The sequence below is a fragment of the Manis javanica genome, chromosome 1 (genome assembly GCF_040802235.1).
Source record: "Manis javanica isolate MJ-LG chromosome 1, MJ_LKY, whole genome shotgun sequence".
NCBI lineage: Eukaryota > Metazoa > Chordata > Mammalia > Pholidota > Manidae > Manis > Manis javanica.
In genome coordinates this window covers 89,106,342-89,122,198 of record NC_133156.1, presented here as the reverse complement: position 1 = coordinate 89,122,198, position 15,857 = coordinate 89,106,342, and positions in this window count along the sequence as shown.

Genomic DNA, 15,857 nt, shown 5'->3' with positions numbered 1-15,857 from the left:
TTCAAGAATGTAAATTTTTTCTATCCTTTTACTTTAAATCTACCTCTGTTTTTATGCTTAAAGTGGATTTCTTGTATTCTGTTTTCAATTCTAATTTTTGTTTCTGTTTTGTATTTCTTACTTTCCTTTAGATTATTTGAGCTTTTAATATTATTCTTTGCCTAATTTATATTTGGATTATTTGTATTCCATTTCAACTTATCAGTTGGCTTTTTGTATATAATATATAATTTTTTAAAGTTTCTTTTAAAGGCACAAATCTTAGTGTACAGCTTGATGAATTTTGACATGTATAAATGTCAAATATCCATGTATAAACTCATATAACCATCACCCAGGTAAAGATAGCAAACATTCTCACTAATTTTAGGTTTTTTGTTTTAGTGGTATTCTAGCAGTATATATATATATATATATACACACACACACACATATATATATGTATATACCTAAACTTTCACAGTCTACTTAGAAGTAATATTTTACCACATCAAGTAAAATGTAGAAGTCTTGCAGCCATATTGGTCTTCACTTCCCCATGTTTATGTTATAGTTGTGAGATGTAGTAGATCTACATACAGGGAAGTGTGAAGCATACAATCTTATGACTTTTGCTTTCAATAGTCATACATATACGTAACCTAAAGAGAGAAATAGTTTTTATTAACCCAGATTTTTACCATATTTGCTCCTCTTCTCCATTCCCTAAGTTCCAAGTTTTCCTTGGCTGTCTCTCTCTTCAGTCTGAAGAAGCGGGTGTGCTGGCAATAAACACTTGGTGTTCTTTCATGACTGAAGACTCCATGGGAACCGGGAGTAAAGCCCATCTCTGGTCAGAGACACCGGAGAAAAAGGAGGGGGGAAACTCTGGAAACTTATCCCCATGTAGGTTACTCTTCAAATTTTTGCTCCCCATCTCAGTGGGCCTGCTTTTCTTTACTCTTCAGAGTCCTCAGGTAATTGTCTTTTGTATTTTGTCCATCATTTTAGTTATAATCAGTGCAGTAGTCTGTAATGGGCTTACTCTTCTTGGCCCAAGTCTATTTCCTTCTGTCTTTGCTTGAATTTCCCTTTTTTTCTGGATTCCAAGATAGAAAGTTAGATTATTGATTTGAGACTTTTTCTTTCTTAAAATTGACATATAATTGACATACAATGCCCTATTAGTTTCAAATGTACACCATAGTCAATATTTTTATACATTATGAAATGATACCCATGATAAGTCTAGTTACCATCTGTCACCATACAAAGTTATTAGAATATTATTAACTATTTTCCCTATGCTGTATATCGCATGTCCATGACTTACTTATTTGATAACTGGAAGTTTGTACTTTTTAATCCCCTTCACCTATTTCTCCCACCTTCCAACCTCTCCCCACTCTGGTAAATAGTTTGTTTCCTTCCTGTGTCTGTAACTCTGTCTTTGTTTAATCAGTTCATTTGTTTTCTTTTGTTAGATTCCACATACTTCAGTTAAATAATATGGCATTTGTTTTTCTCTGGGACTTTTTTCTTTTCCAGTACAAGCATTTAAACCTATAAATTTCCCTCTAAGCACTGCTTTAGTTGCACCCCACAAGTTTTAGTATGTTGTATCTTCATAATCTTTCAGTTCAAAATATTTTCCATTTTTGTGATTTCTTTGTCCCATGGAATAAGAGCATTATTTACTTTCTAAACATTTAGAGGTGCTCCATATATCTTTTTGTAATTAATTTTGAATTTAGTGCTGATGTAGTCACAGAACATATTAAATATAATTTCAGTCCTATTAAATACACTGAGACTTGTTTTATGGCCCATTGTCTGCAAATTGAATATTTATGTTAACTTAAAGATATTTTGCTATTTTGGGGTGTGATGTTCTATAAATGTTAATTAGGCCAAGTGTGGCTCAGATTTCTATATCTCTACTGATTTTCTATGTACTTGTACTATTATTGAAAAAGGAGTATTGAAATTTTATAATTCAGTTTTGTTTGCTCTGTGTATCCTTTGAAGCTCTGTTTCTGGATCTATAGAGATAGAAGATTATGTCTTTTTGATGAATTGATCATTTTATTACAGAATATCTCTTGTTTTTGACAATAATCATCCTGAAATCCATTTCATCTGATTTATAAATACAGTCATTCTGGTTTTCTTGTGATTGTTGGTTTCCTAGTACAGGCAAACCTCAGAGATATTGCAAGGTTCAGTTCTAGACCACTGCAATAAAACAAATATGCAATAAAGTGAGTCAAATGAATTTTTCCACTTCCCAAGTGCATCTAAAAGTTATATTTACACTATAGTGTAGTCTATTAAGTGTGGGATAGCATTATGTCTAAAAAGCAATGTACATACTTTAATTAAAAAATACTTCATTGCTAAAAAATGCTAACTACCATCTGAGCTTTTAGCAACTCATCATTACTGATCACAGACAGCCATTACTAATATAATAATAATTTAAAAGTTTGAAATATTGCAAGAATTACCAAAATATGACACAGACAAACAAAGTGAGCAAATGCTGTTGGAAAACCAGCACCAATAGACTTGCTCAATGCAAGGTTGTCCAAACTTTCAATTTGTGAAAAACACAGTTTCTGTGAAGCACAATAAAGTGAGGTTTGCCTGTATTTTTTTTCCCATCCCAGCCTTCAGTTTCTAAGTTTCTGTATTTAAAATGGGTTTTACTTGTAGATAACACTTGTTGGGTTTATCTGGTTTGGCAATCTCTACTTTTATTTTTAGTATTTGACAATTGATATTTAATGGAATTATTCATATAACTAGGTTTAAATATGATAGTTTGCTGTTTGTTTCCTATTTGTCCCAATTGATCTCTGTTCTTTCTTTTCTTTTCCTGCCCCTCTTTTGAGTTTCTGAGTGTATTTTATATTCCATTATATTTCCTCTATTGGCTTATTGACTATAGCTCACTCTTCTAATATTTCTATAGTGGTCATTCTAGAGTTCACAATACCCATTTTTACCTTATCACAACCTACGTGCAAATATTACACTTTTTACACCTGTATATTTCTATTTCTCCCTTCCATCCCTTGTTTATCATTGTCATAAATTTAACTTCTATATATGTTGTAAATCCCACAGTAAATTGTTAGTAACTTTGCTTTAAACATCTTTTTATAGTAGTTAAAAAATTGGGAATATATTTTATCATTTTTGTGTTAAATATTTACTATCTTTAGTTTTCTTTATTTCTTTGTACAGATCCAGATTTCTATCTGGCATTATTTCTTTCAGTTTGAAAATATCTTTTTTTAAATTTCTCTTAGTGTAAGTGGGCTGGCAATGAATTCACCTAGCTTTTGTTTGCCTGAAAATATTTTTATTTCTGTCCTTAATTTTGAAGAGTAGTTTTGCTGGGTATAGATTCTAGATTAATAACTTTTTTTCTTTCAGCCCTTCAAAAATGTCATTTCATTTTCTTTTGGTTTCCATTATTTCTAATTGAGAAGTTAGTAGAATTTTTATTTTGTCCCCCTATATGTAATCTGTTTATTTTTTCTTTTGTTCTGGCTGCTGTAAAGATTTTATCTTTATTGTTTACAGCAATTTGATTATGTTGCATTTTTGTGTGGTTTGTCTTTATCTTGCCTGAATTTTGCTAAACTTCTTGGACTTGTGGGAATATGGTTTTAATCAAGTTTGGAAAACCTCAGCCATTATTTTCTGAAAAATAAATAAGTGAGAATAGGTTAAGTCAGGGGTAATTAACTTTTTTTTGATTGTATCTTCCTGTGCATGAATAGGGTTTGTCCTTACATTTTTTTCAAGTCTTCTTTTGCTTCTCTAGGTAGCATTTTAAGTTTCGTTCATATAAATATAAATAGTATATTTATTTCTATGTATTTTATATTGTTGTTCTGGCTATTATAAGTGAGGTCTCTTTGTTATTATAAAAGCTATAACCACTTAGAACACATATAGGAAAACTATTGATACTCCATATTAATCTTGTCCCAACCACCTTACTGTGTTCCATTATTGCTTCCCATTTATTTGCTTATATTTTTCAGGTGCATAAAATAGTATCAGAAAATGTTGCTTTCTTGCATTTGCATGCTCCTTTTCTTAATGTCCTGGTATTTGTGTCTTTCATTTTTCCTCTCTTTTTGAATATTTTGACCATACTTACTTAAAAACCTTCTCATATTATTCAGTTATCTTTATTTTATGGGATATAAATGTTTCCCTACTGCTTCATCCATTAACTATATTGCAAGATAGTTTGTTTCTTCATGAAATTAGACATATGTACCATGAGCTCACCTTCAGCAGGCAGAGTTTCCTATGGAGCCCGATAAGCTTGTATTATGCAGGCATCAGGATTGCTTGGTTCACATTTGCCCTGGTGGCCTTCAATCTTGGATATTTCTTATTTTCTTTTCTTTTACTACAATGTCCTTTATTTATGGTTTGGAAAATTTTGACTAACACCACACATGGTACAGTTTTGGAAGTTTGATTTCAAGAGTTCTACTCTTTTACCACCCACAATGTTAGGCAGATGGTCAGCTTTCTGTTGCATCCTGAGAACAGTGAGCTGAGTTTTCTAGTCCTTATTTTATGGGAGGAACAGCCTTTTCTGGCATTTAGCTTCACTGAAAGAGGTCAGCTTCTGCTTCTTACCACCTCCAGCCTAAAGCCTAATTCTCTCTTGTATAGATCTTAAAACTCATCTTCTATGCCCATACCTGTTTCTGATATCCCTATGGACCATTTGCTTTTAGCATCTGCTCAATTTTGGGGGGTTTGAGTTTCTACTTCTTTCCTGGGACCTGGAAATTTTCCTTGCTTAATTTTGAGTTTAACTATGAAATGATAATAATAAAGACAATACTGACAACATTAATAACATGTTGTTATATTTTACCCAGAATGTGTATTGTCTTGGAGCATAATGAGAAACTTCCCACATCAGTTGAGTGTGTGCCATTGGCCAGGATTTCCTGATGGGCCTTTAAGTAATTCTGACACATGTCTTTCCTGCCATGGACAGGATTACTTATCCTCAGAATATTTTCAGTTCCAGGAAGTGAAAAATTCCAAATATTCTTATTTACTCATGCACTTGTCCCCACACCCTTCTTTCTCTTAAATACAAACATTTATTGAGCATCTGTTTTGTGCCAGGAACTGACCTTGGTATCTGGCATATAAAACTGAAAAAAAGATGAGATCACTTCCTTATAAGACATCATTCTGTATGGCACAGTGTTAGGGGATACTTTTAATGCATTATGGTAAGTATCAAAACAGAGGAGGGGCCATGCATTTACAGGGAAATGTTGCCTAAAGGTTTTGTGCATGAGTGTGAAACAGGGATGACCATGTGTCTGTCTTTTTCCATATCTTGGGAATAGCAATGAAACAGTGGGAAAGTAAGCAACAAGAGGTGCTGTACTCTGGGTCAGGACCCTTGGCTACAGGTACTTGTTGCTGACCAACCCATTAGCAGTTTTCAACCCCAGCTATCCTTTGGATGTCACCCACTTGGTGTCCTGACTCAGCAGATCTGGAGTGGGTCCCAGCATCTGCATAGTAAAAGCTTCCGTGATTTTAATGTATGGTTAGGATTGAAAACACTGACCTAATTATATGACCCTGGGTGAATCATTTTAACCTTTATCCCTTCTCTGCCTCAGTGTCCCCAACTATAAAATGAAGGAGGTAATTTCCAGATCTAGAATTCTAACACATAATAGTTGCACAAGAGGACTGTTTGTCACAGCTATTATTGTTAGTTTTGATAATACTATTATGTAATCTCACTGCTTTTAGAAGCTTAGATACTATTTTGAGAGAAAAGTGTTAGCAAACTCAAATGACAAATAAACTAGTTCTTCTATCATGTAGTGTTGTAATTTGGCTTCCAAAAAATTAAGTAATAGTACTCAATGTACAGATGACCTGGCTTTACACACTGTATCACAAAGTAATCAGACTGAATTTTATGATTCACGGAATCTGCCTTATTGCTTCCCAGTCACACCTCAGGGGTATGTGAATGAGTAGGCACAAAAGTGTGAACGGTAACTGTGAGTGAACCCAGTTGGAGGACTACAGAGAGGAACTCAGAGGCCAAGGTTCCAAATGTTTCTCATTAGTTATCTTCAAAACAACCTCTCAACCTTTAAAAAAAAAAAGCCACTAATTAGGGAGCAACACATGACTTTGAAAGCCGTGGTGGTAAATTTTCCAATGTACTGGTTTTCATTTGGGGAATTAGTGTACTGCAAGGGGAAGAATGTGTTCTCTGGAGCCAGCCAGACTGGGTTCACATTCTGGCTCTACTGCTTACCAGCTTTTATGACATTGAGTGAGTTATTCCACCATTTGCGCCTCAGTTTCTTCATCTGAAATCTGGAGATGATGATGATAATGGCACTACCTCACAAAGCTGCTAAACAGATTAAATCAGTTAATACATGAACAACACTTAAAATAGTGCTTGGAATATGTAAACACTGAAGAAGTCTTAGCTTTAGTTATTTGCCTTAAGGCAAAGATTCAATCCATAGGAACAAATGGCCAAGAAAGTTGAGGCAAACATCAAACATCAGGATTATGGAGAAGACACAGGGGGTGGGTTCGTCTTTCCTGCAGTCCTTACACGGTATTGCTTGGTCCTTCTAATGAAGGCCAGCCTTGCCCAGGCACAAGCCTGCTTCTGATGGGCAACATGGACAAAGACTAGACTGAGGAGCCTGCAGATGGGCCACCGAGGCCTGACCACAGGACACTGAGTCAGGCTGCTGAGGGCTCTTTCTCCATCAGCCCTCCCACCACCTCCTTTTCCCTCCCTCACCCTTTTTAGTCTTTCCCTCTCCCTTCTTTTCCTCCTTTCCCTCTCTGTTCTTCCCCCCGAAGCCTGGCCTTCACCTCATCAGCCTCACTCATGGGCATTTCTCCACTGAGAGATCAACCCCAGGGCTTGTGACCCACGAGCAAGACTGACAGGTTCCTGACCCCATTCAAGCCTCATCCACCCAGCATTAGGCCTTTGTGCCCATTGATCATCTTCCTCCCAGGAGATGGTGGGACTTGCCTGAGAATGAGCCTCCCAGATCCCACATAGAAAAGAGTTTTCCTGGCTAGGAAGGGGCAGCACTGCTTGCGTTTGCTGTTCCCCTAGTGAAGTCTTTTCTCACACGCAACCTTTTATCAAGGCAGTTTTCAGAACAAAGACATGCCAAGCTGGCTTCACCTCTTAATAACTGGGACTGAGGAGTCAAGTAATTTTGGTTTTAATTAAGAAAACACAAGGATTGGGGTAAACTGTGTGGAAGTAAGAAACAAGAGCAAAGAAAAGAGATCAAAGCTGTGTTTTGTTCTCACTGGAACATTTACTGTTTTGAGAAAACTGAGTTGTTACTGAGTCCTCAGTATCTCTGAGAAGAGAACACTAACCCACTGAGGGCAAACTGAGGAATCCATCTCCTTTGCTGAATTCTTAGCAACTGGTTTCCATGAAGTTGAGAAGCAGTGTGGAGAGTGTAAAGAGCAGGGGACTCCCATTTTTTATTTTAATATATTTTGTGGACCTCCAAAACCAAACTTCTCTACTGTCAGCTGTGGTGGCCCTGCTGTGGTGGACACACTTCCATACATGGCACTTTGTGTACCATGGGCAAGTGCTGGAGAAATCTGAAGCTGCTAAGAAACTCAGAGGGCAACTGCATTGGTTTCCTAGGGCTGCCATAATAAAATGTCACTAACTGGGTGGCTGAGAACAAATTGATTGCCTCACACTTCTAGAAGTTAGAAGTCCAGAACCAAGGAGTCAGCAGGGCCACCGTTCATCTGAGGGTGCTTGGTAGGACCTGTCCAGGCCTTTCTTCCAGCCTCTGGTAGTTCCTGGCTTGTGGCAGCGTAACTCTGGGTTTTGCCTGGCGTGCTCCCTGTGTGCGTGTCTGTATCCAAACTTGCCCTTTTTATAGGAATACCAGTCCTGTTGTCTTAGGGGCCCACCCTGCTCCAGTGTGACCTCATCTTGACTCATTACATCTGCAACAACACTGTTTCCAAATAAACTCACAGTCTGGGGTCCCAGAGGCTAGGACTTCAACATATGAATCTGGGGGGATACAGTTCAACCCATAACAGCCATAGGTACGTCCCAATTTATTTCCACAAAAATGTGGGGATCTACTTGCACAGCCCATTCTCCACTCCATGCATCAGCACTCTCTGACTACCCAATGGGAGTCATACTCTGGTACAGGAAGGGAGGCCAGGAACATAGGCAGGGGCTGATCATGCAGGGCCCAAGAGGCTGTGTAAGGGCTTTGTGCTTTATCCTGAGAGCAATGGGAAGCCACTGAATGTTTATAACAGTAGGATGATCGTACTCTAGAAAAATCCCCTCTATTGTAGAGCTGGGAGATGGAATGGGGGCGGAGCCAGGCTGCATGGTTTTTCACGTAAGAGGCAGAGCTGGCCTGCTCACTAGCAGCGATGGGATTGGAGGGAAGAGGACTTGGAGAGAGATCTGTCACTTACAGGTCAGGTGCCTGGAGAAGAAGAACTTAAAGTATATATAATTTTAGTACAGGAACTGCCATTTGAGTTTCTGGAGATGGACACTAATTAACTTTGAAATAGATTCTCTTGGTTTCAAGGAAATCACCAGGATAAAATCTATTTACACCAAAGTAAAGTAAGTTGCTCTTGGAGCAAATGGTAGACATCATGAATCTGAGTATGGCAGATGCAGAGTAAGATGCTAAATGGTAATGAACTAGAGAATAATTTTCCTAAAGTAAAGACTGAAACAGAATTATTGGTATCCCCCATGTACTAGTTTTCTGTTTGCTGCCACAACAAACCACCACCAACTTAGTGGCTTAAACACACATAGTCCCCTGGATCAGAAGTCTGACATGGTTCTCACAGGCAAAAATCAAGGTATTGGCAGGGCTGTGTACCTTCCTGGAGGCTGTAAAGCTTTTTCTCCACTTCTAAAGCCTCCCACATTTCTTGGCTTGTGGCCCCTTCCTTCACCTTCAAAGCCAGCACTACAGATAATGAAGGGTAATTGCCCTATCTCAAGGTCACTGATTAGCAAATTTAATTCCATCTGAAACCTTCATTTCCTTTTGTCATGTAGCTGTGTATTCATGAGTTCTGAGAACAAAGATATATATGTTCTGGGTGTTACTCTGCTACCATGTCCCACAGGGTGTTTGAATGAGTGTAATGGAGGTAAGGTTGTTCTATCCAGGTCCTGGGGAACTAGAGAGGGGGTTTCTCCTGAAGGAAATGGAAGTTCCTGGGGCCCATTGAGCTGGATCAGTGTGAGCAGGCCACAGGCCAGGAGCACGGGACAGTACTCCCTGCTCTGGGTAGAGGGATTGGGGTGAGGGGTCTAGACTCATGTTGGCACAGACTATTCTAAACTATCTTGTTGAAGTGGGGAGCCTGATAGACATGGCCTTGAGGTCAGGATTTTAGGGCCTTTGAGCCCCAGGAGGAGCACAAGGATCCAATTTCTTATCCCCCATATATTCAGGAAGCACTACCATCAGTCCCAGACTGGGGAATTAGGTGGTGAGTGATTAATGATGGGGTGTGGCTGCAAGGAGTTTGGTCTCCACTTGCAGTGAATCCATGTGCCTTAAAAAGCACATCCTAGAGACACGAGTTGCAAGCGAGGGAGCGTGCACTGCACGTGGAGACTGGAGGATAGCAGTGGAACCACAAGTGGTAAATGGAGTGGCAAGCACGCCCCCTGGCGGCATCTCCAGGGATCCCCAGAAACGGAGGAGGGAGACGCTGGGTGGCAGACTCATTGTTCTGCTAACCCCAGGCAGTTGCAGGCTTGACCGCAAAGAGATGAGACTTTATTTTGGGCTCCTAAGACAGACATCCGGGTTTCAGTGGGAAGACAGTGCCCCAGGAGTTAGAGATGAAGCGTCGGCGGGAGATGATGGTGAGGAGGTGCCCTGCTATGTTTAGCCGTGCTGCCCAGCAGAGCAGGCTCCCGGTCCCTGGGAGATGCATTTCTGGGAGGTAGGAAGGATGCAGCCGTCTGCCTTGGGCGGGTGGAGCTGTGGCTGCCTGTGAGGAACCGAGGCAGCGTGCAGCCCAGGCCTTTGTTGTTGGAGTTTCCTCCTGCAGTAGCAGCACAAGCAGAGGGTCGGCACTGTTCACACGGAGCGGGACGGGGACAAGCTCTGTGAGAGCCTCTAGGTCTTTCAGGGATGGGACTCCCCACCCCCAGGCCCTGCTGGGGAGGTCAGCTGTGGGGGTGGGAGGTCCGTCCTTCCCCTTTTTGGGTTCCACTTTCAAAAGGGAGGGTAGTTTCCCTGTAAGATGTCAGGGAAGATGCCCTCTATGGAGGGATTCTGCCCTTGGGGCCCTCTCACCTTCCCTCTCTACCACCTCCTTACTACCTTAGCCTTCCCCTGCTTGCTATCTTTGTCCTTATTTAGAAGTGTTAGGACAAGACCATCCACTTCATAAGATAATTTCTGCTTAGTCTTGTTTTAAATTTAAAAAAAATTTTCAAGCTTAGTCTCATTGTTGGTGCTAGTCTACCATTGTCTGTAGAGCTGGTTACCTGTCCCTATAGCAGGATGTTCATCCAAAATGCATCCACTGGGAAAGACCCAGCTGCTCTTGTTGCAATAGAAGAGAGACAGGTAATGGTCCAATGACACACAGCTTCCCACTTCAACCATTCCAGCTCTTTCTGGGAGCAGCAAGAGCTTAGACCAGGTACCTGAAATAGGTTCCACACGGCGTTTCGTCGTAGCCATGCCCTTTTCCTTCAGAATCGTCTAGTTTTGCTTTCATCTCTAATTCATCCGTTCAGCTATGTGCTGCGAGGATCCAAAGAAACTGTGCGATGGCTGTGTCTGCCCTTAAGGACCCGATTGGAGTCCAGAGCTGCTGTCGGGAACAGACAGCGCTACTGTGAGGCAGTTTGTGAGTGGGTCCCAACCTGAGCCAGACTGACTGGAAATTCCGTCAGGGCTCAGAAAGAGTATAAGGGAGAGTTGAGGTCTTGAGTAGTTGGGGAAAGGAGAGTTTTGGAATCAGCTCTTGAAGGTTTGGCTCTGCAGAGGGAAAGGGCTAGGGCATCTCAGATGAAGGAGGGCAAGAATAAGGGATATGGTATGTGAGTATATACATGCACATGTATACATATGGTACCTATATGTGTGTCTGCATGTGTGCACATATGGGCACATATAGTTAGACATGTAAATGGTATAAAATTCAGAGGTTAAAAAAATACAAAAAATCTCCCTTTCTCCTGTTCCTCAATCACCCAATTTCCCTCCCTCCGGTCAGTGTTTATATTAAAAATGCCCCACCACCACCACCACCACACACATGCACACACACACAAAGCTATGGGTGATGGCTGAACTGTCTTCTAAGAATGAAAGTCTCACACATGCATGTTTTCATTATTTTCTCTGTAGTGTTACATGGCTGCTCTTACAACCAACCAATCCTGATAGAATACTTCACATACCATTTTGGGGGGCCACATTCCTGCCACAAGATACAAAAAATTCGAGAGACTAATCATATGTTAGCCAGTCCTGCTAACTGGGGACCCAGGAATCCGCAAAAATCCCAGGACTTTGAGCTCCCAAGGGCCCGCATGGTGGGCTGGAGCAAAGGATAGCTATCTGGATCTAAGGCCTGCAAGGCTCTAGCTGGCACCTGGGCTACAGATAAATGGGAAAGAGTTGGGTGCATCTGGAGGCCAGGGCAGCCCGGCATGGGCAGGGCCACCCCTCTCTCAAAGCTGTGTAGAGGGGGTGCCCCAGGGGTCCCAGAGGCAGGCAGCTGTGCTGGTGCTGCCTGGGCTCAAAGCCCAAGAGCCTGGCCCAGCTCCTGCTCTCCCCACATGGGTTTCCCGACCAGAGGAGGACTCCCCAATTGAAAGGTTATGTAGTAAGGATTCTGATTTTTCTTCCCCTGCTGTGAAATCAGTTAAAAACAGGATGGATATAAAATGGTTTTATAACTCCTCCACTGCCTGGCTTCCTTTCTTCTTGGGTATAGGCCAGCCCAGGCTGGGGAGACACAGGAGTCTCATGGTCTGAAAATTCCATAGCAGTTTAAATAATGGTGACCTATTGCTCCAGCTCTCCTCAGGGGACCTGAGGCTGGAGGAGAAAATGTCTCCTGGAAAAGGGACAGATGAGGGAGGACCCCAAAGGAGAGGAAGTGGGCCCCGGGCCAGGCCCCAGCCTCTGCCCCTGCTGCTCACAGGTTCAGGACTGGTCTAACCTGGGGAAATAATGCAGCATGTTTTAGAAGACAATTTGCTTTCCACAGAACCATTCAAATTGGCTTGTCATGCCTACACATACTTGCTCTGCACAAACCAACATCAAGAATGTCCATTCCTTTGATCTACAAAGAATCCTAACAGATTACTTTTATTGTATACAACCATGTGCCAGGCACCCAATTAGGCACATTTCTTAAGTGAATTCTAATTCTTGTAATGCCACTGAAGGCAAGTAGCATTCTCTCCAATTTACAAATAAAGAAAATGAGACTCAGAGAGGCTAAGTAACCTGCCCAAGATCTGACAGATAGTAAGTGGCAAAACTGGGGTCCAAATCCAGGTCTGCTTTCTATGCCCCACCAAGTTAAATAGTAATAACAGTTCTCATCTGTTGAACATTTTCTGTGTGGTAGATACTTGACATACATTATCTGAAATCCTTGTACCCAACCTTCGAGGAAGGCTGCTGTACCTTCATTTTACAGATGAAAAAGGGGTAATTAAGGAAACAGCCTGAGGTCATGGAGCTAACTTGGTGAAGTTAAGACTGGCAGGCAGATCTTTTCTAATGCCAGTACCCATTCCAAGCATGCCACAGAACTTCAGGGGCCCAGGAGTGTGCTCTTCTCCCTGGGTGCTTCCAGTGGGTGCTCTGGGAGCAGAGGGGCCCCAGCAGGCTCTCCCTGGTGGGCTGAGGTTGAAGTGGTCCGTGCGCAGAGCAGGGGAGCAGCTTCTACCAAAACATGTGGTTTTCAGCAGCATGTGATGTTCCCTAGGGCCTTGGGCTACTTGGCTGAGGCATTTTAGACGTATTTCAGGATGGACATGTTCTGAGGGTCTTAAATGGATGTATATACTTCACTGTCAGGAAGTGCTTCCTCATATACCACAGAACTACCCTCATTTTTCCCAATGAAGAGTGTTAGTTGGTACCAAATGATCATTTCAGAGTCTGGCAAACCTCAGTGTCCATTTTTACACCTTCTGCACCTTTTGCAAAATCGTGAATGGGCCTCCATTGCTGTGTATCCCTTCTTTCTCTGATCCCCTTTTGGCAACTCCCATCTTCTCAGAGACCCTGTGTTATTTCCAAGGCACAACCTCCTCCCAAAACATCTTAGGAGGTCTTATATCCCAATCCACATCTTCCCTTCCTCTCATTCAGTTGATGAGATATTCCCCTCACCCTGAAACCTATACCCCAAAACAATAACAATAGCTAGATAATCCAGGTTTGAGCCAGTGTGAGAATCAGTCAACATATTTTCACATCTACTAAGTCTTTTAGGGCTCTTAGTAACCAAAGGGGGGAAAGCAGCATGAACACAACTTGTCAGAGCAGAAATTTAGGACCCTGTTAGGGATCAAAGCAGGACTGGGACCTAATTTCCACTGGATCCCTTTATGTCCGTCTCTCTTGCTCCAGACTCTGTTCCAAGACGGAGGCAGGGAAATAGCCAGTATGACTCAGGAACATTGCTCTAACTTGAAATGTTTAACCTCAAGGGGTTTCTGAAATTGTTCTGAAAACTCTGCCTGGAAATTGAAAATACCCCACCGTTATGGTGACATTTATATCTAGAACAGTCCATTTCAGAAGAAGCATATTCCTGAAACTACTACTGTCACACAGTTTTCCGATCTGCACCAATGACTAGTCATTCATTTATTCAGCAACTACTTACTGAGTGTCTGCCAGGGACCAAGAACTGCCATGTACTATGGATTTGGTGGGTAACAATATATAGACACAGTCATATTCAAATCCAGGGAGTCAGATAATTGAATCAGACCTTACAGTAAAGTTATGTTACTAGAGCAGGGAAGCCTGGTCACTCCCAAGGTTTGGCAAGAACCTGAGGCTTTCCTGAGGAAATGACATTCAAATCAAGACCTGAAGGATGAGCAGAAGCTGGCCAGGTGGGATGAGGTGAGGAGGACTCCAGGTGAGAGAGCCATAAGCACTGGCCTTACAGACCTCCGAGTTCAGGTGGCTAACTGCCCAGGCCCATCACTGCTCTCTGGAATCCATCTTCACGTACTGGGGCCATGCTTCTCCTGGCCGGTAACTGGGCATGGCAGCCAGCTCCTTGGCGACAGGGACTCCGTGGAGACAGCTCACAGCGGCCTGGGTCACACTTGCTTAGATTGCTGGGGGATCTCACATGCATCTGTCCACCTTTCCTCTCTGCCCCCCTCCCTTGGGGTCAGACCCACACCTGTGCTCTTTATCCAGCCTCCCTGTTCTACTGCCTGCCCTGGGAGGGGGTGGGTCCTACTGTCCAGGGAGGGTGGGAAGGCTGAGGTGAGGTGGACCAAGAAGAAAGGAGAAACAAAGTGTGAAGGGCCCAGGGCAGAGCCATACAAGTTCTGTTCTCTCAGCAGGAGGAGGAGAAGTCAAACGGGAGCTAACAATTTACTCCCAGGATAGTTCAAGACTAGAATTCAGTCCCTTCCTTTGAAAATTCCAGAACAGCTCTAGCTAAAAGCACTCATTTTCAGGGAAGAGTTCCAAGGTGTTCTGGGGCAGGAGGGAAACTGTTCACAAAACCATTTTTTATTCCACTTCCAAGAACTTTTCATTGCCCAAAACATTTTTATCCTTAAAAGTATCAGAAAAGGTGACTCTCCAGAGGCTCACCTTGGCAGACTCATTCCAGGCCTCGCTGGGGAGAAGCCTAGGCAGGCCTCAGACTTGGCCGGTCTAGTCCAGGTGCCAAGTGTGTCCCTACTGTGGAGACGGACACCATGGGCTCTCAGCACCTGGCACCATTCAGCACCTGGATCCTTCTCACCAGCAGCCAGGCTGATCCTTCCCAACGTCCTGCTCTGGCTACCAAGAGTCACTCAGCAGGCCTCATTCTCACTGCACATTAATAAATTTATTTTCTGGTTTTATTTTAGAAACAAATAAAAGAATAACATTAACATCAAGGGAGGTCATCAAAGTGGGAAGGAGTTACAAAAAAGCAACATGCAGCTGTGGGTGTGAGGTAGAAGGTAAAGGGGGATGGATTTGGGCTTTTAGGTGGGCATAGTTACCCTAGTCAGGATTTCAATGGTGCCTTTCAAATCCTTTCTTTATCTATGTAACACCTGGGGATTAGGTAGGAGTACCAAAGAGCTGTAATTATCAAAAGAAAAAATGCCCCTGCTGGTGATCATTTAAGGAAGTATTTTAGGACAAATAAAAGGAAGTACATCTTTACACAGCCTATAGCATATAAATGGAACTCAGACCTTCATGAAGTGTTCAAGATAAAAATAAAAAATAGGTCCAAGAAGAGACCAGCTAATTTATGGATATTAGATGTAATGGTTGTTATAGTCAATGTATGAAGGCCAAGTCACCATGTTCTGCAGAAATGTTCTTGGCACCCTCTAGGGGCACCTGTGTTCTGGGCACACCATGTTCCTAGAAGTTTCTGGAATGCAGAGTGCTCTTTGTTGATGCTATGCCTTTACTCCACAGTTGCCTTGAGGTTCCCTTGGCACATTCTTCTAAAAATGGTAAATGGTTACCATTTTTCCTTTAAGATGCAGGTCAAATGGAGACTCTTCTAGGAAGCCCTCCACCCCC